Source organism: Magallana gigas, chromosome 10, assembly GCF_963853765.1.
Source record: "Magallana gigas chromosome 10, xbMagGiga1.1, whole genome shotgun sequence".
In the NCBI taxonomy this organism is placed as follows: Eukaryota; Metazoa; Mollusca; class Bivalvia; order Ostreida; family Ostreidae; genus Magallana; species Magallana gigas.
This window is the reverse complement of record NC_088862.1, coordinates 14,734,124-14,759,200: the sequence shown is the minus strand read 5'-3', so window position 1 is coordinate 14,759,200 and position 25,077 is coordinate 14,734,124. Positions and strand designations below refer to the sequence as shown.

General features: G+C 33.2%; 1 protein-coding gene and 1 long non-coding RNA gene across 2 annotated transcripts in view; both read left to right on the top strand.

Moving 5' to 3' along the window:
- LOC105320971 (cyclic GMP-AMP synthase-like receptor) overlaps nt 1-25,077 on the top strand; it is a 160,893-nt gene that overhangs the window by 16,425 nt on the left and 119,391 nt on the right. The window lies entirely within an intron of this gene.
- On the top strand, nt 2,542-3,108 carry LOC136272437 (uncharacterized). Its single transcript, XR_010710441.1, has 2 exons — nt 2,542-2,760; nt 2,957-3,108. It is a non-coding gene; the product is annotated as an uncharacterized lncRNA (long non-coding RNA).

Sequence of the window (25,077 nt, the reverse complement as noted above, 5' to 3'; positions counted from 1 at the left end):
CTGATATACGTACAATTTATCATCATTAAAAGATAGTGTAAAGCTTGTTTTAATGTTTTTGTTCAATTAAATCTATAAACAATTGAGATAAATAACTAACCATCAAAAAAATCATCACTTCAAATCTTTGCAACTTCATAGCTGGCGCCATGTTGAAAGTAGAAGAGATATGCGAAGGCATGCGCATTAGCCTAGTCCTAAGGTTGCAGATAGTAAGTATGTTAAAACATGCCCGCGGAATGACGAATCCTTATCAAAATAAAGAGTATTACTTTTGTTTCTTTTTATTTTTTTATATCCTTAAGAGCGAGTGAGGGAGTTTTTATCTTCAGACTACATCTATTTGTTTTCTATCAAAACGCTTTATATAGCGTAAATTGGATTTAAATTTCGCAATGTTTGATTTATCAGGTAACAAGTTCCTTGACAAATACACAGATGAGATTGATAAGGGGTTTAAAACTATCAAAGCAGGAAGTGTTTTAAACTTTCAACGCCTAAATGTCACCATGCATATATTACCCTAAAACCAGTTACTGTCCAGTAATTTTTACAAAAATACAGTTAGAGAGTATCTGGTTAGATTGGAAATCTCACGTGATGTGTTTTTCCTTAATTTAATTTGAATCTCTTATAAATGTCTGTCAAAGCATATTTCAAGACAACTCTAATCAAAACATGAAATAACATTTGTTATTAAAGTTCTCTCAAATGGATTTCCAACATTATTAAGTAAATATTCTTGCCCCCTTCCCTCTTAAAGTGGACACGAATTCATACATGTATTTATCCTTGATCTATGTATAGCAATTTAAGTTCTTTATTATTTCAATTGATACTTTCTATCCATATACATCTATTCAAAGATGAAAATTTGTCCATGTTTTTCGGCATGCATGCACTTTATCGACCGATACATGTTCTATTTGAGGCAAATACTTCTTCAAGACGCGGTTTTAGAACATTTACAACCACTTTCAGTGATAAGGAATACCCATTAAAGTCCAAATTTAACCGACTGATACCCAAGCAAATACATTATAAACTTTCCATTATCAAAATTTGGCCTTATTCTGTTAAACAGTTTTATTGTCGCATATGCGCTTGATATAATCTATGATTATTCTATAACATTGTTCAGTGACAAAGCATGGACCTGAGATAACAGGATGTTTACTTTAATCTCTGAAACTGATAATAAATCTTGTAAAAATTTATACCACACCAATGTAATGTCATTGAAAAAAAAACTATGAGGAAAATTTGTTGCTATACACAGCTAAGTCATATATTGCCTGGTGTTACATGTAATTTTAGTTTGATATTTTCATATGGGCCGAATAAGAAATTCAAAATTTGTTGGAAGGTTCACGTTACTAAGGTAGCAAAGACATCAGCGTCTTAAAATTGAAACTCGATGTATTTAAGGACTTGCTAATTTCATGATTCAAATGGTAAGTTTTAGTATGAGGGATTTCTCGAGTCAAAGAATAGGAACATAGGAAAAGTACTTTTGAATCAGAAATACGATGCAAAAAATAAAGCTATCATTATATCATAATTTATACAATTAAACTACAATTTACAGTTTTCATTAAAAAAAAGTATCTTTACATACAAAAACCCACCAAAGACTTGCAAGTTACTTAGTAATTTGGTATTCAATTCACAAAGTTTAAAATAATAAAAAAGGATTGAGTAAAATTTCGTGATCACACAAAATTTGAAACTTGCTCCACAACTTTTTCAAGTCATTATATAAGGAATAAGGAATCATTCTTTGAGTATTATGAGGTGATAATTTCGGTCGGGGCGTGGTCAAATCAAATAAAGCCCGAAGGGCTTTATGATAGATTTGACCACGCTCCGACCGAAATTATCACCTCATAATATTCAAAGAATGATTCCTTATTACTTATATTTATATTATTTATATTATTTCTAATGTGCACGATTAAAGATCTAATAATTATAACATTTTTACCGTTGTTTTAATTCGTATAATTATGCAAACCCCACTGGCGCCCCAGGAATACGTCATTTGACACTTGCATCACACGTGTGTTGTACATGAAAACTCACAGACATGTATTGAAGAGTCAAATTTGCAAATTTATTAAGTCGATACAACAAAATATCAAATCAAATATCATTTGATTTTTAAAAAAAATGTGTGTGGTTGCAAAATAGTAAATAACTAGAGTGTTTATTTCGTGATAGCGGAAGGTACTTTCCTCCTGCGCGGTAAGGCGGTCGATCTACACCTCAGTCGAGATTGTACTTGATGGTAATGGAACAGTTCTCAAAGCGGGAGTTATTCAAAACTCCAGATTTAATGCTCGAGTCGGACATGGTGGAACAATTAAGTTCATTTTTGACAGGTAAGTTGGAATTTTCAGAATTATAGGGAACGATTTGAAGATTCTGTGATTGTTGGCCGGAAATTACACATGAATCTTCAGATGGATCATTTATTTTGACACTTGCGGTGGTTATTGTAGATAAAGTTGCACTCACACTTTTTTTGGGGGGTAGTTCACGATTATAGCTACGTATGGAAGCTTCGTTGCGATGCCCGGAGAAGTACATGATGTGTCTTGCTTCAAATCCAGCGTCGTTCATGGCCTGAATTGCTGTCGCTCTTAGACAGTGAGCTGTGTAACGTTTGCACCCGGCGGCCTTGCAAATATCCGGAAGGAAATTAACATATGATCGCTTTTTCATGGGATCGGCTGTGTACCATATGTTGCAATCTTTCGGGTAAGAAATGGCATCTTTAACGCATTTATTGAAAAGATGAGACGCATTTGGGTCCGTTTTAGACAAGAAGAACTTCAACATCTTCACAGGACAAGTTTCGTTTCCAGTTTCATACATTCTTTTGTCGTTCAGTGCTTCAAGTTTGTGAATGCCACCTTGATAGTTTTTTTTCGTTTTGTTTCATGCTTCAAACAAGCATATATGGAGCCTTCTTCGTCAACTTTGAAATCGAAGGAATCTACCCGAAGCTGATGATGGAATTCAAGACCACGAGACACAAAATGTATCGCGATGATGTACCACATTGCAAGTCGCAGATTGACTGGAGAAGAATATGCACTCTCCAGGTAAGCAGAAATTTTCTGTAAATCTGATTTGTGAATGATCTCCTTATGAGTTGTAGGGCGAGAAGTTCCAGTGACCATTCTATGCTTCATGAGACCGGTCAAACTTTTATTTGCAGTTTTGAATGCTTTATCGTTTACAATGTCTATATTTCGACCGATGTCGGATAAATGCCTGTTTATGGCGGTGTAATGAAGAATAATGACCCCCGTAGAATAATGACCGGGGGTCATTTTTCTACGTAGAATAATGACCCCCCGGTCATTATTCTACGCAGAAAAATGACCCCCCGGTCATTATTCTACGTAGAAAAATGACCCCTTTGCCTGAAGAATAAGTGTCATTTTCATAAAAATGAGCACACTCCACATGAAGAAAAGTGACCCCTGTAGAATAATGACCCCCTTGTAGATTAAAGTTTTTCAGTATATTTTTTTATTATTTGAGAAATAGTCTGTACACTATTGTAATTTTACTGCTGCAGTTTACAGAAAGTGACAGAAATTATAATTCATATTTAAATAAACTTAAAGTGAAAAAGGGGTATATCTTAGAAAATAAAAATCCTTCCGTTATAACAAGACATTGACGTATTGCATCGGGGTATGGTTGTCATCTTAAAGGGGCATGGTCACGATTTTAGCCAAAACTTATTTTTCCGATTTTAATGTTCACAATGCTTCAGTAAGGCATTTTTAATAGGCAACCAAAATTTGAGTGTCATTCGTTGAGTTATAACCAAGTTACAGAGCTTGCCATTCTTTGCTATGTAAACGAAGCTTTTGTTTACATTTTGAATGTTGAAGTAAAAATTCCAATTTTAGACCTAATGAATGTGTTAAACGTAAGGAACTGTTTATATATGCTTAAAATGAATAAGAAGGTAGACAAATCAGCTTGAAAAAGATTTTTTACTGGTATATTGAACCTATATAAACGACAACAGGGCACGAACCTTGTTTACATGACAAAGAATTGTGAGCCCTGTATCTTGCTTATAACTTTACAACTGACCCTAAAATTCCATTTGATCAGTAGAAATGCTTTCCTTAAGCATTGTAAAAAATGAATACAGAAAAATAGAATTTGACCAAAATCGTGACCATGACCCTTTAACAATTACATTTACATATATGGATAGGGCCACTTCGACCTTAGGGCGAAGATGCGAAGTTGCAAAGGCGATTGTGTGAAGGCGAAGGAGCAAAAGTGCGACGACGAAGCGCAAAGATGTGATGCCTAAAGTGCGAAGGTGCGAAGACGAAGGAGCGATACTAGCTACTATCGCTCCTTCCCAACTTCGCAGTTTGGCCTTCGCATCTTCGCACTTTCGCCTTCGCCTTTTTTGATTGCATTCAGCAAGTCTCGGTCGATTACATAGAATTTAATGCACGCACCGTACTTGCCAAGGTTTTCTGATTAATCCAGGCTATTATTTGTACGCATGCGCTAGGCAATCGCGCTTAATATGAATGTTTATAAATATTTTGATGTGTACATGTGACATATATGTTTACCAGTGCTGGCTATGCCTAATTATTATATAGTCCACATAAAATTTCATGTCCACCATAATGTATACATATGCACTCCCAGACTCGTGTCACTTACCAGCTGTCTGTTTACTGTGGACCAAACACAGTAACATTCTAATTTCATTATGCGACATTCCTTGCTCATGCATGGATCTAGAGGGGGAGAGGGGGTCCGTCCCCCGGAAAATTTAATATTAATAATTTCATGCAGTAAAAGGGGAGAGGATAATTTAAAAAAAATTAATCAAAAAATTTAAAAATAATTTAATTTTATTAATTTTATAAAAATTAAATTTCCAAAATATGCCTCTGAACCCTATAAAACGATAGAGAGCTCCGCAATTATAAAATATAGGTAATCACAGATTACAAAGCTCACCAAGACGAGGCATCACCTTTATGAGGCATCAACTTAATGAGACCACATTTATCATATTATATGAAAACCATCCTTTATAATTTTGGATATTTATGGATTTTCGCCTCGCCATCTATGAGATTGATCAACCCAATATATTTCCGTAGTAAGTCAGTAACTTACCTAATAAGTAATAATATTGTATAATATAGTATGATATTGTGTTGTATGATATTGTATCATGTTTGATAAATAATGTGATATTGTATTATATGATACAATATAATTTGATACAATATTGTATCATATCGAACGATACAATATCATGGGATAAAATAAAATATTATATAATATCATATCAAATGATACAATATCATGGGATAAAATAAAATATTATATAATACAATTATATTATATATATTGTATCATATGATACAATAATATATATAACAACATCATAAAATACAATTTCATGTGATATCATAACATATCATATAAACCAATACCATATTATACAATATCGTATGATACAATATTTTATAATATTACAATATCATATATACAATTTCATTTGATAAAATTCTATATTACAGAAACCAATATCATATTATACAATACTGTATGATACAATATCATAGAATATACAATATTATATCATAGGATGCAATATTATATATTGCAATATCATATGTAATAGTATCATGTGATTAAATAATTTATTAATAATACAATATAATATTATACAATATTACGCCTTAATATATAATACTATACATAACAATATCATGATACAATATCATATCATAAAATATAAAAAATAATACAATATTATATCGTATCATATAACGTTTTACAATATAACATTTGGTACTATATATTCTCCTATTAAACAATAGTGTTTCATATCATACAATACTATATCATAGGAATCATGTTATATCATTTAACAACAACCTCATCTATCTATCAAGCAGGTTTGAGTGAGGTAGGAGATTTCTATAGCATTCTTGATAATGGAGATCATGCTCTGCATCTGAAGCAACCTCTGCCTTTCATTTATAGTATAGTTAAATCAACTATTCAAGCTATCATCTATAAAACATGTGACCTGTTCCAAAAAACTAAACCTCATCAAGCATCATAAACCTATGGTTCAGATTCAGCATTCAAGCCTGTCAGGTGCATCAGTATCAGAAGACGCACCATCCATGCAAATTTGGTGAAGTTAGGACCAGTAATAACTACGATATCATCATCAGAGGACACCAGCAATTAAAACCTTTACCTCCTCCAGCAAACTAAGATTGACAATTTATTCACCAATGAATATTGCTAAATATGTTATTAAAACAATTATTCTTTCATGATTATTGTTCGTAAATTATCACACAATACCATCATTGTGTATGAATCTTTCTTTTTTTTGGTGTCATTTCGTGTGCTTGCTACGGATATTAAACTATATACAGCGATTTATTTATGGGACAACCTATTTCTTTTCATGTTTACAGGGGGGTCATTTTTCTATGAGGGTCATTTTTCTTCATGTTTAACATGAAGAAAAATAACCACTGGGTCTTTTTTCTTCAGAAAAATCCAATTATTCTTCAGCTAGGGGGGGGGGTCATTTTTCTACGTTGAAAAATGACCCCCGGTCATTATTCTACGGGGGTCATTATTCTTCATTACAGCGGCTCTGATTGCTTTCATGGTATTTTTATGATATTCGGAGGTATGCTCCTTTTTCGGGTTTTGGGGTTTTGCTTCACAAGATCCTCCTCGCAAATCTCAGCCAGATCTAGAGGGACTCCAAACGTTTCAATATGCCAATCTGTAATAGAAAACGCACAATGATATCCATGTTTTGACAGTTATTTGAGAAAAAACTGTAACTGCATAATATGGGCTGTTTTTGTTTGCGTTTAACTGCTGCTTACTAATATTCACTTTTAAAAAAAAAGAAGCGTACCTGTAAGAATCTTTAAACCCCATTTGGTGCTTTGTTTTGTAGCCTTTGATTGTGTGAATTCCTGAAATCCTTTAATTTCGTCGTCGGAAAGCTTGGCAAAACAAGTACTTGTTGGCGTTTCTGGGGCTGGCAACCCGGGATGATCGGATTTTTTTCAAATCGGCAAATGCCTGTTGGGTTAATGTTATATCGAAGTCCGAAACGACCATTTCGGATAGAAAATTGTCAAAATCAGAATCAAAACCTTCTAATTCTAATTCTGGCAGGAGGGCTTCATAATTATCCCCACTAAATACTTCAAAATCGCCATATTTTACCGCATCTGATATATCGTCGTTCATGGTGGCTGCATTCGATCGAAATAAAAAATGAAGTGATCAGCAGACGATCATTATAAGAAATCTATTCATCAGCAGACGAGCCGTTTATATAAAATATTTAAATTGCATATTAAGATATTTTTCTATAAATTTTATTTTAAATGGTAACCTTTACATGCTCATTTTAATTTTCATTCATTTTGTGTGCGAAAAGAAAACATTTCAAAACCACTACTTTTTTTATTTAGCACATGCAATGTATTACTACGCGCGCCGTGCAGCCAATACCGTTTTTCGGTTTTGCTATAAGACACGCCCATTTTGTGTCACTCATATTTTTTGATGTTATTCGGTTTTAGGGTTCAAAATTGATTTGTAATGTTATCACAGACAAAGACAGTTGAAAATGTAAATATACAGGGATAAACATTTGACAAGAGCCGGGGAGATACATAGATTAAAAAGGGTTACAGTACTTTAACCTGTTAAAACAATATTATTGTGTACCGATTCAAAATTCTGTGTGAAGCAAAACATTGAGTCTTCATAAGTTTAGAAATCTTGTATTTCTTAACAGATGGACTAGTTTCGAAGACACCATTACAATGCATATAGAAATTACTATTTATTAAAACATGCGAAACAAGATCATTTATAATTTATCAACTTTGACACAAGAAGTACAGATTTTTCCTTCAACTACACCTTGCATTGACCGAATAAAGGTAACCCAATAAACCAAAGCTATGTCCCCAATGAAGCTATTTGCCCTTTTCCGACGCTCAAGTGCATTGTGATGTCTTCTCTCTTGCTTCATTTACGCAATGGCGTCATGGTTTCAACTGCAGAGATAGATAGACAGCGAAGTTTGTCAAAAAGACCTGTTTGGGGCGTAAAATGTGATATTATGTCACAGGAAGGACAAAATACACGATAAATATCCTGAATTATTCATGAGCGATATCGGGTCGAAAACGCAAAAAGGGCTCGACTAGCTTCGCCCTTTTCACACGTTTTCTTACCTTCGCCCAAATATACACGTAACTTATATAGCAAGACAGAAACTGTTACAATGTATTTTCTCTCGTACATGTAATTACTTTTTAAACAGTAGTGCTTTCCTAATAAAATCCAGTTTTATGTTTATTATCTTTCATCCGCCTACAAACACGTAAAATTAAATCGCAAGAAATAAAATGATCATTTATTATATGTAATATATAATAAGACTATCACTAAACTCGATTCATGTTTACAAAAACATAAGAGCATAATTTAACCCCCCCCCCCCTTCCAGGTAGGCGGGACACTGCTCTTTTGCAATGCAAAGAGACCAAGATTGTTAACTAAAGACATGACGTAACATCAATTGTTTAATATACGTCATGTAACTATCTACAAATTAAAAATCGCCCCTATTTACTAATTTTCTTTGCCAGAAAGGAGTACCACAGTTATCGTAAAAGGGTCTGTTCGGCTTGAAAACACAAATTTTGAGTATTTTTACTAGAAAATATTATTTTAGTCGTACATATTTGTTGAAATAATAATAGCACGTAAAAATAGCGTTTGGTTAACATTTTTTGATAAACAAAAAAGCATACACAAGGTTATTTTTATCAAATTCTTGATAAAAATATGTAAATATCTATACTATGTTTATTTAATCACCAATATGAGAGAAAAAATAAAGAGAGAAAAAAAGCAATATTTTTTAAGAAACACTGCACTACAGGTATGCATGTGACATAATTAGTATACAGGGGTGTACACGCATATTCAAATGATAATTAATTCATTGTTTGAGTTTATTCAAATGTATCTAAAACATATGTTTGTTAACAGGAGCAATCGGTATATCTCCGTTAAAACCGGACTTCCTCAATAACATAAAATGCACTTGCACGCAAAATACCTAGCTGCAATAATGTAGCCCTCTCCGATTTTTTATATCTGATGTTTACGGGAGAGGGCTACAATTCCACAGGATTTCCGTAATGGTGCAAAATTAATTTTTTAATGCGACTGACTTCGGTCTGTAAAGATTGATTTTATATTTGACTTCCTTTAGATAAAATGATATCTAATTCAGGTTGAACAAACTAACCGTATATAAATCAAAACCAGATAAAACACATCTGCATGTGTACCAGACGTCTTTTTCAGCAGCCATGACAGTTCTCGCGTGATTTTAAGGGATTTACGCTTTGGCTTGATAACGTGAATATCAGTGTAAATAATCAATCTTACCTCGTTCTATCACTAAAACATCATTTCAGGAAATGCTAAATAATAGAAAATTCATATTTACCGCGTCAATTATGTTTAAAATAGGGGAATTCCTATTTTCAATTCAAGATCCGCTCCTAAATTCTCATTGGCTGTCCCAAAATAAAACCGGTCAAGGTCAGTAAACATGGCGGACAAATTCAACTTCAAATTCAACAAATGACCGATATATGGACTATACCTGATATTTTTGGATTTATTTATGCCATAGACATCTACACTGTTTGAGTTCAGGTAAGAAATGCAGATGTTATTGTTATTTATATACGATTTGAGACGAAATAGTTGCGGGAGTGAATCACGTACACTTTATTCATGAGCTAAATGCCACGTTACACTGTTCTCATTAATATTTATGTCTTCAAATCGCCTCCCTTTCGAATGAAAATTACATACCTTTTATGTATGAAATTTGTGTGATTACGTCAAAACTTTCATTTTTGGAATGAGAACATGTGTTTAGGCAATGCATAGATTATCTGTGTATGTTTTTGTCACCACAATCAGTGATTCACACTTCAAATTCACTTTGAATACCTCTCTATCCAACCATTATAGATAATCTAAAAATATGACTATACCGGCTGATATTAGCTGCAATAATGTAGCCCTCTCCCGATTTTTTTTTGGGGGGAGAGGGCTACAACTCCATAGGATCTCCGTAATGGTGCAAGTGCGGGAGTGATTCACTCCCGCAACGATTTCGTCTCAAATCGTTTATAGATGACAATTATAACATTTGCATTTCTTACCTGAAGTCAAACGTTGTAGATGTCTATGGCATAAATTAATCCAAAAATATCAAGTATAGTCCATATTTGGCATATATCGGTTATTTTTCGTGTATGTCAACAACGAAAGTTGAAGTTGTCCGCCATGTTTACTGACCTTGACCGGTTTTATTTTGGGACAGCCAATGAGAATTCAGGAGCGGATCTTGAACTGAATATAGGAATTCCCCTATTTTAAACATAATTAACGCGGTAAATATGAATTTTCCATTATATACCATTTCTTTAAATGATGTTTAAGTGATATAACGAGGTAAGATCGATTATTTACACTGACATTCACGTTATCAAGCCCATCAAAACTCCAAGCATACATCCCATAAAATCACGCGAGAACTGTCATGGCTGCTGAAAAAGACGACTGGTAAACGTGCTGATGCGTTTTATCTGGTTTTGATTTATATACGGTTAGTTTGTTCAACCTGAATTAAAAAAATCATTTTATCTAAAGAAAGTGAAATATAAAATCGATCTTTTCAGACCGAAGTCAGCCGCATTAAAAAATTAAATTTGCACCATTACGGAGATCCTGTGGAATTGTAGCCCTCTCCAGTAAACATCAGATATAAAAAAATCGGAGAGGGCTACATTATTGCAGCTAGGCTAATATGAGTAAATAAATAAATACTAAGCTGAAAATATAAGCTTGAAATAAAATTATGAACTGAAAATTTGCATTCAATTTATAACGATAATTCTTTATCAGGAATATGCAATATGCCTAATGATTCAATATAAAGCCTAAATCAGGCACGTGGCATCGTTTTTGAAAGTGGGGGGGGGGGGGGGCAGACCCATCCAAAAAATCTTGACAAGCAAACGAAAAAAAAGGGAAATTAGAAGTTTCCAGAAATCTTCAAAATCCTAATCTGGGGGGGGGGGGGGGGGGAGGGGGGGGGGGACTCAACTACACTTCCAAAAAAAAAAATCTTCCCTACCAAATTTTTTCTCCCTCCAAATCATGAAATTCCTTATCCGTGGGTGGGGGGGGGGGGGGGGGGTAATATTCAATTTGACTACTCATTTCCTTATTTTCATATCAATTTTTTACTAACTTCAAAAAAGGTAGGGGGGCCAACTCAAATATAATTCATTTTTTTATATGAAAGGCGAGTATTTTAAAAATAATTCCAAAATCCCTTCATGACGCCTTTCGTCACTAAAACACACTTTATTCCTACAACGCCCAACTTCGATATTTCAGATTCAAAAGGAACCGCCATCTCAATATCTAATGTAAACAAAACAAGCACATTCCAATCCAAGATGATGTAAATGACAGAACCAAATGAGGAAAAAATATTTCCGAAATACTTATTTTTTAAAATTTGTGATTTTTCTCACTCCTATCTATATATTCTATTGTAATGAAAATCGCCATTGTGATAACAATATGGCCGTTATGCAAATTAGTAAAATGTACACCATTTCTCCCTATGTCCCGCACTTGCACCATTACGGAGATCCTATGGAGTTGTAGCCCCCCCCCCCTTTCAAAAAAAAAAAATCGGGAGAGGGCTACATAATAGCAAAATACCATGAAATCTACACACTGCAGTCAGCGCGTGACTAATGAGGCAAGTTGCTCGTATATTGTGCAGTAAAAACACTCTTCTGTTTTGCGACGTCATTGTAGTTTACTTTTAAATTCGTTGTGTAACTGTTAATTTAATGCAGTGTAATGATTGTACGATTGTCAGCGAAGACTACTTCTGTAAACGAATGACAATATTAGGAATTTAAATTTTTTACATGAAAGGCCGTGTCTTACTTCAAAAATATCAAACATAAAGAAACATGACGCATGAATCAAGCGGTTTAAGAATAAAATACACTGTAATCATACCATCGTTAGACTATCGCTCTAAAATCAGCACTTAACAATTTTAGGAGGCATTGAACAAAGAATAAAAAGGTAACACAAATTTTGGCACCAACAGAATTGGACGTTTGAGTTTTACTATGATTATTTTAATAAAGACAGAGTTAGGTCAGAGACGGATCGTCAGTCAAGATTAAGAAAGGTCCAATCTGACAAGAAATGCCAGGAGTAGTCTTCATTGTTTAAAAACAAATATAAAGGTTTTTTTTATATGACCGTGTCCTACTAAACAAGTATACATGTATTCAGGGACTTTATCATTTATAAGCCTGTTGGATGGGAAAATGGAGTACATTTTCTTAGTGCTAAACATTTGTAACGGGATGGGAGAAATAATGACGGACCAGACTGGGATTCGAACGCGGGCCCCCTGAATTTCTAGTCAGGACTGAGCTATCTGGCTCTGGTATTTGAACCGGTCTTAACGTCACACATCAATAGAAAAAAGCCCCTATCATTACAGTTGTCATCATGAAAGCTTTCCACTTGAGTTTGAGATCATATGAACATTATTGCAGAAGCAAAATAATTAAAAAACTAAACAGACCGAAAAAGAATAGAAATAGTATTGATTTCTTAAAACCTTTTTGTTATGTAATACTTTATAATTTTTGGTACATTATATAGCGTAATGAATTTGGATTTTCAAATCCTGTTCATTAAGTTACATGTACCCTGGTAGCTTTATATTAAGTGGAAAAAACTGCCGATTCTAAACTTAAGCGACAGCTTTTCCAACTTAATGTACAGCAACAGGTAACTTAATGTACAGATTTTAAATGTTGAAAGCAATACACACACATAGTCCTCAACAGTCAAGAAAACTTACTTTAATTCAAATATAAACATAAATACCAACATTAGTATTTTAAATAGTATTTTACAAGAATATGAATTTACCATTCCGGAGAAAGGCATAATACCGGTAGTATATGTACAACAAATATGCTGACCATTTCAATGAATGGTTTTGTAAATATGACTCCAGAAACACATCATAATTTGAATGAGAAAGCCATATTTCCAAAGGTAATATTAATTTTACTAGGTGCACTGCTATTGGAATCACAGGGATCGCACATTTTCATCTTTATTTCACACTGGCCATCACTTGAATTTCCCCCGTTTGCAACACTTGAATTGGTTTTAGAAATCTCTCCATATTCTCCACACCCTAACTAACTTCTATTAATTCTTCTTCAGATACATCTGAGAACAAATCCAGTCATAAATCAAACCGTGTCGGTGGTTTGCTTTTTTTCTTTTTTCTTGTCTAAAATGTCACTCAAAAATGCTATTCGTATTTACATTTTCTTCTAGATCTCTAAATTTTGAATGCGTCAAAATATACTTTCTCCATCTGATGAAGACATCTTTTCTCATTGAGCTTTAACCAGAAATCACCTTAGGTATCTTATAAACTTACCTGGTCTTGTCTATTAAATTCAACAATACACCATTCTTTTCACACCTTTTGTTTTTGTTTTTTAAAATGGACAATCAATAGTGTTACGTTATCTTAACAACCATTCATGCCTGAGACGGTTTATTAAGTTAACAATAGAGAAATAATTTAAGTAGGATAAAATCCTCAAACTGTCCATTTTGTGAGAGAAAGAACTGTCCTTGGCCTTTCGGGCCTTGAATATTTCTTTTTCTCACAGAACGGACAGTTTGAGGTTTTTTATTTTTTACTTACAACCTTTGTGTTATGCCCGGTATTGTTTTTGTAAATTGTCAGATTCTGAATATAGTATGAAACATGTATTACCCATGTCATACAATTTTCTTTTAAAGAAAATGATACATTTTCTGATTAAGGGCTATAATTGTAAACTATTGATTCTCTGTGCTGTAACATTTTGTATTTCGTTGAATGTATCTTCTCTTAGTGATTGTTGGTATGAATACAGGGAAGCTTGGACATACCCTGCCATATGTTGACAGATCCCAAGGATCTCCCAGGAAATATACAGCCTATGCTCAATATGGACATGGGCCTCTAGATCACGTAGAGCTGTTCGTGCTCTCATTATGTCAACATGTCTATAAGACAAAAACTCTAACATGTGTAACAGTACAAATGGTGGAATACGCAAAAAAGGACGCCAATTTTGACTACTATACTGTTGTTCTGGCAGGAGCTCATTGATATAACATATATCTTTTAAAAGTTTTATATTATCTGCTATAGCCTGTCTCCTTTTGTTTGACCAGGACTGTCCTCCTACAGCCGCAGTATACATTTCTTTGTCTCCACGACCACAATGTATCAAATAAGGCTGTGCTAACTTGACTTTCGTCATTTCTATTACAGATAAAGCTTTTCTGTATCTGTGTGTCTTGTAATAATACATGGCAACGTACAACATGTCAGAAACACACCCAAACTTAACTGTTAATTTCAGAATGCGAGAGGATATTTTATCTGCAAGATACATCTTTTTGTTTACACTGGTATGTGAGTATATGTTGTGTAATATAAAAGCAGTACACTGTAAGATAGTTACTGTATGTGATTGTAAACCTAAAGTTTGATACTTTGTTAGGGGTGAACCAATTAACTGTACTAATGTGTGCAATATCGTTATACAGTTATGCAGGTCTGGTGTGTGCATTACATTATCATAAAGTATCTCATCAAATAATTCTAAATCAAAATCAGCCTCAGATATTAGAGTATGTTCATTAGTACACACTATGAGCCTGGGATTACAGAGAACATCAATAATAGAGGACCTAATGGAGGGACTGTGTAGCAGCAATGCTATACCCTTCTCATACAAACCATACAGTCGCCTGAATAAAGTTGTTTGTGCTTGACCATGGATTTTGCCCAGAAACATGTTATTTTCTGGAATAAAAAAGTTTTGACAGCTTCCCTCATATACCCATTTAAGAATGAGTTTAAAGCAGACCCAAAAACTGTCCAGAAGACTCTGAGGACACCAATCGGGTAGTATGTTTTGTTGAATGACCCAAAATATGGCTGTTTTCATGTGGTAGGAACACAGCAGTTTATCTTCATCTCTTAGTTCATTGTTAATTATTTCCTTTAAAAACAATTTCAACAAACCGTAAGTGAGGAGTTGTGTGTGATTCATTGAGTACACAAGTTTGAATTCTGCCCGAGAGAAAGATATTCTCCATTCATCTTCTTCATGGTTTCCTAGTTTGTGTCCTATTGCTACAAAGTGACATCCATTTCTGACAATGTCACTGACTACAGAAGGTGGAGGCCATGAGTGACATCTGCCTATCCACGAGGAGGCAGAAGGAGGCCAAAAGTCGCTTACAAAACAATGAGCATCATCGTAATCTCCTGAACCGTACGTCCCACGGCTACATGGTCCATGGACTCTAGCATTAGGTGTAAAGATAAAACATGTTATCTCTCTGTATTCAGAACTTGATATATAGGTCCTTCCATTCAATCTCACACATGATGACAACACATCTATTGTAGCGTTTTCAAATGGTAGCCAAAGTAAAAAAAATAATGTATATCCTGGTGGACTCTCAGAACTGTCACAGAAAATCAGTGCCTGTCTGTGTAAGTTGTAAAACAAAGTCTGAGAGAAGTCAAATATCACTTGGTAGTTAGTTGGCCAGAACATAAAGTCTATGTCAGAACCACTTAATCTGAAACCTTCTCTGTAACTTCCACTGTGCATCATAATACCCATGGAACATTTTCTTTTTTCATTTTGCAAGAGCTCCATTATATCCAGCATATCTCTCCTAGAGGTCACCAGTTGTGGGGTCCCTATCTCGTGACACATTCCCACATACACTGCTTCTGACATGTTCTGAACTGCCATACTGCTGAAAAGTTCTGGAGATTGTGAATAAATCAATTATTAGTTATGTTTTGTTACAATAGACCATAGTAAAACATAATTTACTTACATCTACAAGGTTATACTGGAGTCCATATTATATTGAAAACTCCAATTTCCTAAAAAAAAAAGAACATGGAAATCCCAGCCTTCCTTGTTGTCAATCCAATCATTATGTATTGAACACCGTGGAATTTAAATCCTGATCGGTTTGATCAAAAGATAGCTCTGTTGATAAAGCACTCTAAATAAAAAAAGTCAGGGGACCATAAGATGAATTTTATATTTTATACTTTTTGGTTTTGTTTTGTTTTTTCAGTAAAAAAGAAGTTTTTAGGATGATGAGTTTTATTTTTCTTTAAAAACGATATTAGTCTGACCTTCATAATCTCATCATTAAAGAGACTGTGTGACCAACAAATTGTCCGTCATATCCATCTTAAACTTTTAATTATGATACTTTTAACTATTAACTATTATCCAGTTAAGAAATTATACATATATTTTATATTTTGTTTGTAAATATTTCCCTCTATTTTTCTACAAAGCTTTTCATCTTAGAAAATCAATATTCGTAGTCTTAAAATGGTCATGAACACCTAGCCCGTTTAAGGACTCCTTAATAACTGAGATGGCTTTAAAGTTATAAATAATGTTTAGGTGTACTATACTCTTCCCAAGCATATCCTCAATTCATATTTGGCTTAATAACTCGACGTTTATAAATATATCAGGGTTTAAACGATGTTTATTCTTAAGTATGATTTTTTTAAAGGTTTTTCCTTTAAATCCTCCCTGTAGCTCAAAGTGTTTCAATGCACGGCTGAAAAGGGGAATCTACGGGGATATTGCATTGCAATACAACGGACCCGGATTATAACATTGAACAATTGTGCAAGGTATTCCAAAAGACTTCCTCCGAATAGAGAAAAGATGTCGACATTTTCTATAAATTCTTTTACTTTAATACCTGAAACTGGTAATAAATCATACAATTTGTAACGCTTTTACCACAACATATACCAAATTAAACTTCTAAGTTGTTTTGCTTTATAAAGTATTTTTACTGCCCTTTTTTCAAATCAATCACAAACATATTTAAAGTCTTATAAGGAGTCTTTACAATCTGCATTCTTTTGTCAAAACACAATGGACAGTAATTTTTTTAGCTGTGCACTGAACTAATAAAATTACGTTGGTTACTAACGCTCTTATTAATATTTACAAAAATAAGAACCTAAAGACAGAAACTTGATGAAAATAACTTAAGTTTTGTAAATAACTCTAAGAGGAATAATGGGGTTTTCTCTAAAAATGAATTAAAATTCAACGATTTCGCGGACTATATGAATTCACAATCGAACAATTACCGAAGTGTTATGTCATTCATTGAAAAAAAATATGAGGAAAATTCAGGCCGGTTTTTTAGATTATGCATTGGATACAGGAATATCACCTGTAATGTGGCGCTGGATATTGATGTTTTTCACAGCTGGGTCATTTATTTCCACAATACTCTTTTCAGTTTGATACTTTCACTTGGGCCGAATAAGACATTCTAAATTTGTTAGAATGTTCACGTTACTAAGGCAACAAAGACATCGAAACTTGATGTGTTTGAAAACTTTTTAATTTCATAATTAAATGATAATTTTAAGTATGACGGATTTCTCAAGTAAAAGAATGGTACTTTAGAATCAGAAATAAGATGCAAAAAAGAAAGCTATCATAATACCATAGTTTTATACAATTAAACTACAAGTTATAGCTTTCATTAAAAAATTATCTTTACATGCAAAAACCCACCAAAGACCTGCAAGTTACTTAGTAATTTGGTATTCAATTCACAAAGTTTAGAATTATAAAAAGGGATTGAGTAAAATTTCGTGATCATACAAAATTTGAAATTTTCCAGATTTTGTTCTGTACTTTGCTCCACAACTTTCTCGAGTCATAATAAATTACAGGGATAAACATTTGACAAGAGCAGGGGAAATTGTAGAGACAGAGATTAAAAGGGGTTACAGTACTTAAAGCTGTTAAAAATATATTATTGTGTACCGATTCAAAATCCTGTGCGAAGCAAGACATTGAGTTTAGAAATCCTGTATTTCTTAACAGATGGACTAGTTTCGAAGACACCATTACACTGCATATAGAAATTATCAATAATCAAATCATACGAAACAAGATTATTATCAAGTTCGACACAAGAAGTATTTATTTATCCTTCAAGTACCTCTTGCATTGACCGAATAAAGGTAACCCAATAAACCAAAGCTATCCACAGTTATCGTGAGAGGGTCTACTAGTATGCGGCTTGAAAACACATATTATGAGGTATTTTATTTACTAGAAAAAATGATTTTAAACGTACATACACTGTATTTGTTGACGGAAAATGGATGTAAAAATGGCATTTGGTTAACCTTATTTGATAAATTAAAAAAGCATACGCAAGATTATTTTTATCAATCTAGTTCTTGATAAAAATATGTAAATGTCTATTCACAAAATTTTTCTTTTCATTCCATAATGTTAATTTCCTTACTAATACGAAAAAAAGGAAAAAAGAAAGAGAAGAAGAATGCAAAATATTAGAAGAAATACTGCACTATATGTATGCATGTAACAAAATTAATATACAATGGTACACACAGTGGTACACACAGTGTATATACATAAAATTCCAACGATTATTAATTCATTGGTTGAGTTTATATAAATGTATCTAAAACACATTCTCCATGCATTATGTCTGTTAACAAGTTTAGAACAATCGATACATCTCGTTTAAAATTGGACTTCTTCAATTACATACACTACACCTGCACGCCAAATACCATGAAACCTCTACATTGAAATCAGCGCGTGACTATTGGGGTAAGTTGCTTCTATTTATCAGTAAAACACTCTTTTGTTTTGCCACTTCATTGTATTTTACTTATGCTTTTGTTATGTAATCGTAAATTGAATGCAGTGTAATAATTGTACGGTATCTTCTGTAAGCGAATTACAAGATTCGGATTTAAGAAATTTTACAGGAAAGGCCGTGTCTTACTTTATTAATTATCAAACACAAAGAAACAATTTATGATAATATAATAAGAATAATATTATAAGAATAGCATGAGTCAAGCGGTTTGATGAGGAATATTTTCATACCATCATAGGAATAAGGCCATCGCTTCAACATCGCTTTACAATTTTAGAAAGCATGAAACAAAGGTAACATAGAGCTTGGCACCAAATGAATTAAAACCCTCTTTAGGTTTTATTATGATCATTTCCAATAAAGACAGTTTAAGTTTAGAAACTAATTTTACAAAAATCCAAGATGATAAAAAATGCCAAGAGTGGTCGGTTTGTTGCCAGGATCCTTATGTATAGTTACATATAAACGGTTATGTTTGTCATGACCACAGCGTATTGAACCGTGGACTTTATTTATAAGCCTGGGATGAGAAAATGGAGGACATTTTTCTTAGTCATGGAATGTTGGTGTTTAACACTCTTAACATTACAATGGTCATCATGCCAACTTTTATATAATACACCGGGATTTTTCTGAACTATTGCACACTAGCATGCGAGAGAGGGGAAACTATCAAGCTTAACATTATATAATGTTATTTTGAACATCATTTCATTTGCGCATGTGGAAAATGAATTGATTAGGAAAATAATGTATAAAGAATAAGATAATGAGTTTCAATTTATTTGCAAAATGTTTTGATCGGGCTTTTATGCAAAAGAATAAGAATATAAGAATATTTTTTTTGTAAAAAAATTACGAAAAATAAAACACCGGAACTAAACACATAACTCATAATATATACTAGGGGTTCAATTTCCTGTGCGACGTCCATGTGATGCAACAAACTGTTATTCCAAATTAACCACTTTTAACTTGCAAAAAGGTTGTTTGCATGAAATATGGAAGACGTTCTTGAGTTTTGATTCCGGATGATTATTATGCTGTTTGCACAATACAGCATAACATAGCTGCACAGCAGAGTTGTCAACAAGTCTCCAGTATAGGACTCCATGCTCAATAAACATATACGGAGATGTAAAACCTACATCCTTTATCATCAAATGTTTTTAAAGTATTTATGCAAGAAACAGTTCTTGGAAACAAATTTATAAAATTATTTTATATATATGCTTCAAGTTTTTTTTTCTAATAAAGTGCAACAACTATATGGGTTTTTTTAGAATTTAACAAAACAAATCTTTAAATTGAGTCCAACACACATATTAACGAACATTCGAAAAGTTTATTTATGGAATAAAGGAAAACCCTACTTTCTTTTTATCTTGATTTAAAACCTATTAAATAGTAGAAGCATTTTGGGGTTTTTTTTATAAAAAGGTTGTAAACACAAGCTTAAGTAAGTACATTATTTGTAACATTGAATTGAGAGAGAGAGAGAGAGAGAGAGAGAGAGAGAGAGAGAGAGAGAGAGAGATTTTCTTTAAAAAAAATCAAATTTGAAGAAAGTGTGACCAAAAAGATCGGAGAATGACGCCTCAAAAACAAGAATGGGTGTAATTTAAATGTTTTAAAGATTTTAAGAAAATCAGGAAATGGACCTACGCTGTTGTATTATATTTTAAAATACCCAATAGTCTCTGCGTTTTAACGTCAATGACTTATTTAACCTTAGGTATACGCAACGGATTATATTTTACCTTTGTAAACTTCAGATTTGTGGTAACTTTTATTTTCTTTTAATTCAAAATCAATCATGTTAACAAAATTACTTACAAAAGAAATTTGTTTTGTTGCGGCTTTCTTCGAACCTTCTGGTCACCTGTTGTATTGATTTTAATATTATTTGGCAAAAAACCCCAACAGATGTCACCTTTATTATGTATATGTAACACTAGTTGCATCGGTCCGATTACACGTCCCAAGCATGACACAGCATGTAGTTACAGTGTGAAGTATGAATTACAATCAATGTAACTGTAATGGCTTTTTTCAGAAATTAAAGTCTCGTTCATACTATACGGACTTTGTGTTGGTCCTGGCACGGGAGAGTAGAGAAATACTCAAATGCAATATCTTCCATAATGTCCGAAAAATTTAACCTTTTAAACATGATATTTTATTACTGTTTTGATTTTTACTGTAGATTCCTTATTTTACGCAAAAACGCAAATACTTAATTCCGCGATTCAACCTTTTTGCATCAAATCACGAAAATATAAAGTCGCAAACGCCGAATCTCTTATCATACTTTCAATTAATTTACATTTGTTTAAAAGATCAAAGGGAGATTTTAAATACTTTATATTTCTATTTATTCCTCGCATTCAAATAGGAATTTACAGTATTACTTTCAATTGCGATATCACATGTCTTAAATCTGCACTGTTACTATGCATAATATATTTGTAGAATGAACATTCGCCAACACTGAAGCACAATTAAAAGATAGATTCTTGTCATTAAAACAATAAAACGATTTTTGGTGATTCATTCGGGATATGAAGGTGGCGACATTGCTGAAAAAATACATAACCCGCGTTAGGGGATTATATATTTTTTTTTGCAATGATCGCTACCTTCAAAACCCGCATGAATCACCAAATAAAGCATTTTATTGTTTATATTTACATCTTCCTTTTGACAAATTAACTAATTGATCGAAAAAGTTAGTAAACTTTACTGAACTACTGTTTATGTACAGTAGTACGTTAGTCGAAAGAAACAGCCAAAACGTCTCTTATGGAAATTGGAGTCTGAGAGCCTCAATTGAAGTCATCTTTTTGTAAGTTCTATGGGCGATACGATGACCTTGTCAGCAAATTCAATCTTCCACTGGGTCGCATTATGATTATTTCGTGCAGTTTGTGATTTTTCTCATGATGCTGAAGGTTTCGACCAATCGATAAACGGGGCGTTTAGATTTCAGTCCTGTCAGTTTCTACAGAGCTTGGAATTTCAATAGAAGGAATCATACTTGGTGGATATAAATATAATTATTATAATGTCAAATGCTTCTTTGTCTTATAAATATAATACAAGGCAGACATTACACACACAAACGTTTTAGCACTCGTACTCATTTCTCGGTTTAGGTAAAGCAACAAAAAGAAAAAATATAACTTTTTTACGCTTAAATTTGTGTACATTAATAAATCACAAAAATAACGTTAAATCTTTTATTAAGCTTTTTGTTTGACTTTTTTTGGCTAGTATTATTAATATTATTATGTTGGTTGTTGGTATTTTTCTTTTACACTATGATAGAAAACAAATACAAAATACGTGTTTTTCTTGTTTTTCAGACACCAATTCCAATTGAGCATGTCAATGATTCGTATTCCATCTTATAGATTTAGACTGGTGAGCAAAATTGCAAAACCTCGTGGCACGCGGGGATTCACTGAAAAGACAGCCCGTGCTGTATCAGATTTTATTGAACTTAAACACAATGACACATTGTTCAAAACTAAAGATGATCACCTTAATCAAGCCGTTTCTCATATGATGAAGAATATCATAATAGAATCTCAAAACCAGATGCTCGTTTTAAAGTCAAAGATTTACAGCTAATAGGAAGCATGTACGAAGAGACGAAGATTTTGGCACCAAATGAGTTCGATTTCTTCGCAGTGTTCGATTATGACATCACTAGCGATAGAGGAATTAGTTTGGAATCTGGATGTAGACCAGGTTTCACCAAAATCCGAGTAAACGAAATTTCCAAACAGTGGTCTGACTGTTGCCAAGGATTTTATTTGTCTCCTCATAAATGCATGAGAATATTTGAAACCCTTCTACCGTCACAACTTGAATATATTTCACCAATCATCACTCCATCCGGAACATTGTATGGCTGGAAGAGAGAAGAAAGAGGACATTTGACTTTGTTTGGAAGAAAAACGGTGACAGTAGCATGAATATTGCAGTCGACATTTAACGGCTTTTCCTGTGATCTACAAAGATCTCCATAAAACTTTACATGCAGACTCCACAGACAATAGAATGGACGAGATAGGCCATAACCAAGTTTGCTACTTAATTCCAAGGTCATGCGAACATTATAACGAGGGCATTTGTTGGCAAAATTCCTTTGCACATGTAGAAAGCGAAATGATTAGGAAAATGGACAGTGGAAAAAAGAAATGCCACCGTGTTCTTAAACTGTTGTTTACCAGCGATCACATGGGCAAGTCTGAATATTTGACGTCTTATGCACTTAAATCTGCCATTATGTACAAATCCCTGATAGATTTTGACCATGAGCTTCAGTTCATTCTTTATATCTTTATTCACTTTGTCAAAAGTTTTGATCAGACTTGCATGCCAACCTATTTCTTGACAAAAATCAACGTTTGGAAAAACATTCTTGAGCATAGAACGCATTATATTTGGGGATCCCACTTTCTTTGTGACATCATTGTAAGGCGGCAACCAGTTGAAAACATTGGAAATTTTGAGCTCAGACGGCGATATCCAGACTGGAATTCGGCAATAGTTTTAGAATTTTGGCGCTGGATGATGATTTTGCTAATAGTTGTATTTTCCACGGTTGAGTCATCAGAGAATATTGAAAAAGTCTTTGAACTGATTATCGATACTCATTCCAATAGCAGCTTTTATTATTTGGACCAACTTAGAAACAGGAAGTTGAATTGGCTGCCCGCGGCGTCTCAGTATGACGTGCTAAACATAAGAGCGGATTACCGGAGAGTGATAAGTACTCTTGACATACCCATTTATACAGAAATGACAAATGAGTTGCAAAAATATAAATTGTTGAACATAGATGCTTTAAACAGTTTAATCAGAGAATATAGATACACATTTAAAGCGGGAAATGATCGGTTTGTCGATTTGGAAGTCCGCAGAGACACCAACGTGTACATACCTAACAGGACCTCGTGTAAAAGTGATACCTTGTTACGCCAGCAATATACCGTACGGTACTGATCTGCTTAACACAGATAAGAATTAAAGCATTATAGAAACTGATTGGATTGTTAGCTATATAGTGATGCATCAATCTTATAGAAAAGACAGGATCTTTACAAAATGTAGACTGAATCTTCAGTGAAAACTGTAAGTTTCAAAAATTAAAATCTCTCAGATGGAAATTGAGGGCACATTTAAAGATCACTGACCGTAAAAACAATAAGAAGTTTTGATATCAAAATTATAGGTCTTAAGCTTCTTTGTGTATTCATTATATCAGTAGCATTTCTTCATAGTCCTGGTTCACTATGTGGTTCTGATCGAATGTTAGAGGCTAAGTGCTTTCTTTTTGGATTTTTTTGTTTTTTGTTTTGTTTTTTGTTCTCGTTCTTGATTTGGGCACAATCATATATTACGTTAACACTTGAAAGAATATAATTCTTTGAACAGACAGCAAATCTCAAATTGTAAAAGCGACAATTTATTTGTGGATTGGAGTTGTCCTATATATGTTGTGCGCTATATACATGTATATTGTTAAACACTTTTGATATACGTATACTGTGAATAAAATGTTCAGTTCTATATTCGAATTCTACACTTGAATTAAGATTGTAGTTTAAAAATAAAAAAAACATTTACTGCAGCATTTAAGGGACTTAGACGCGATTGAAGCTCAAAAGTTTTGAAATGATGTTTCGAATGGTTAATATGAGTATTTTTAATGCTTTGTCAATTTTTGAAAGTCAAATATTGAGTTATAAGCAAGATGCAAGTTTGAAATTCTTTGTAAACAAAGCTCAAGCCTTGTTATTGCTTACATATGTGTTTTATTAGTATAAATTTCAATCTAATGTTACTTTCTTCTGTTGATAATATTATTTATAAACACATTGAATAAGTTAACCTTGTTTTTAAGAGTCATTTTGTCAATGAAATTGTATTTCCATACTTTTCACCATTGTAAAAAAATATAAAAAAACTCGAGCTTTGTTTACAAAACAATGAATTCTTACCTATGTGTCTCTCCTATAACTTGAATTCTAACATTCCAAGTTT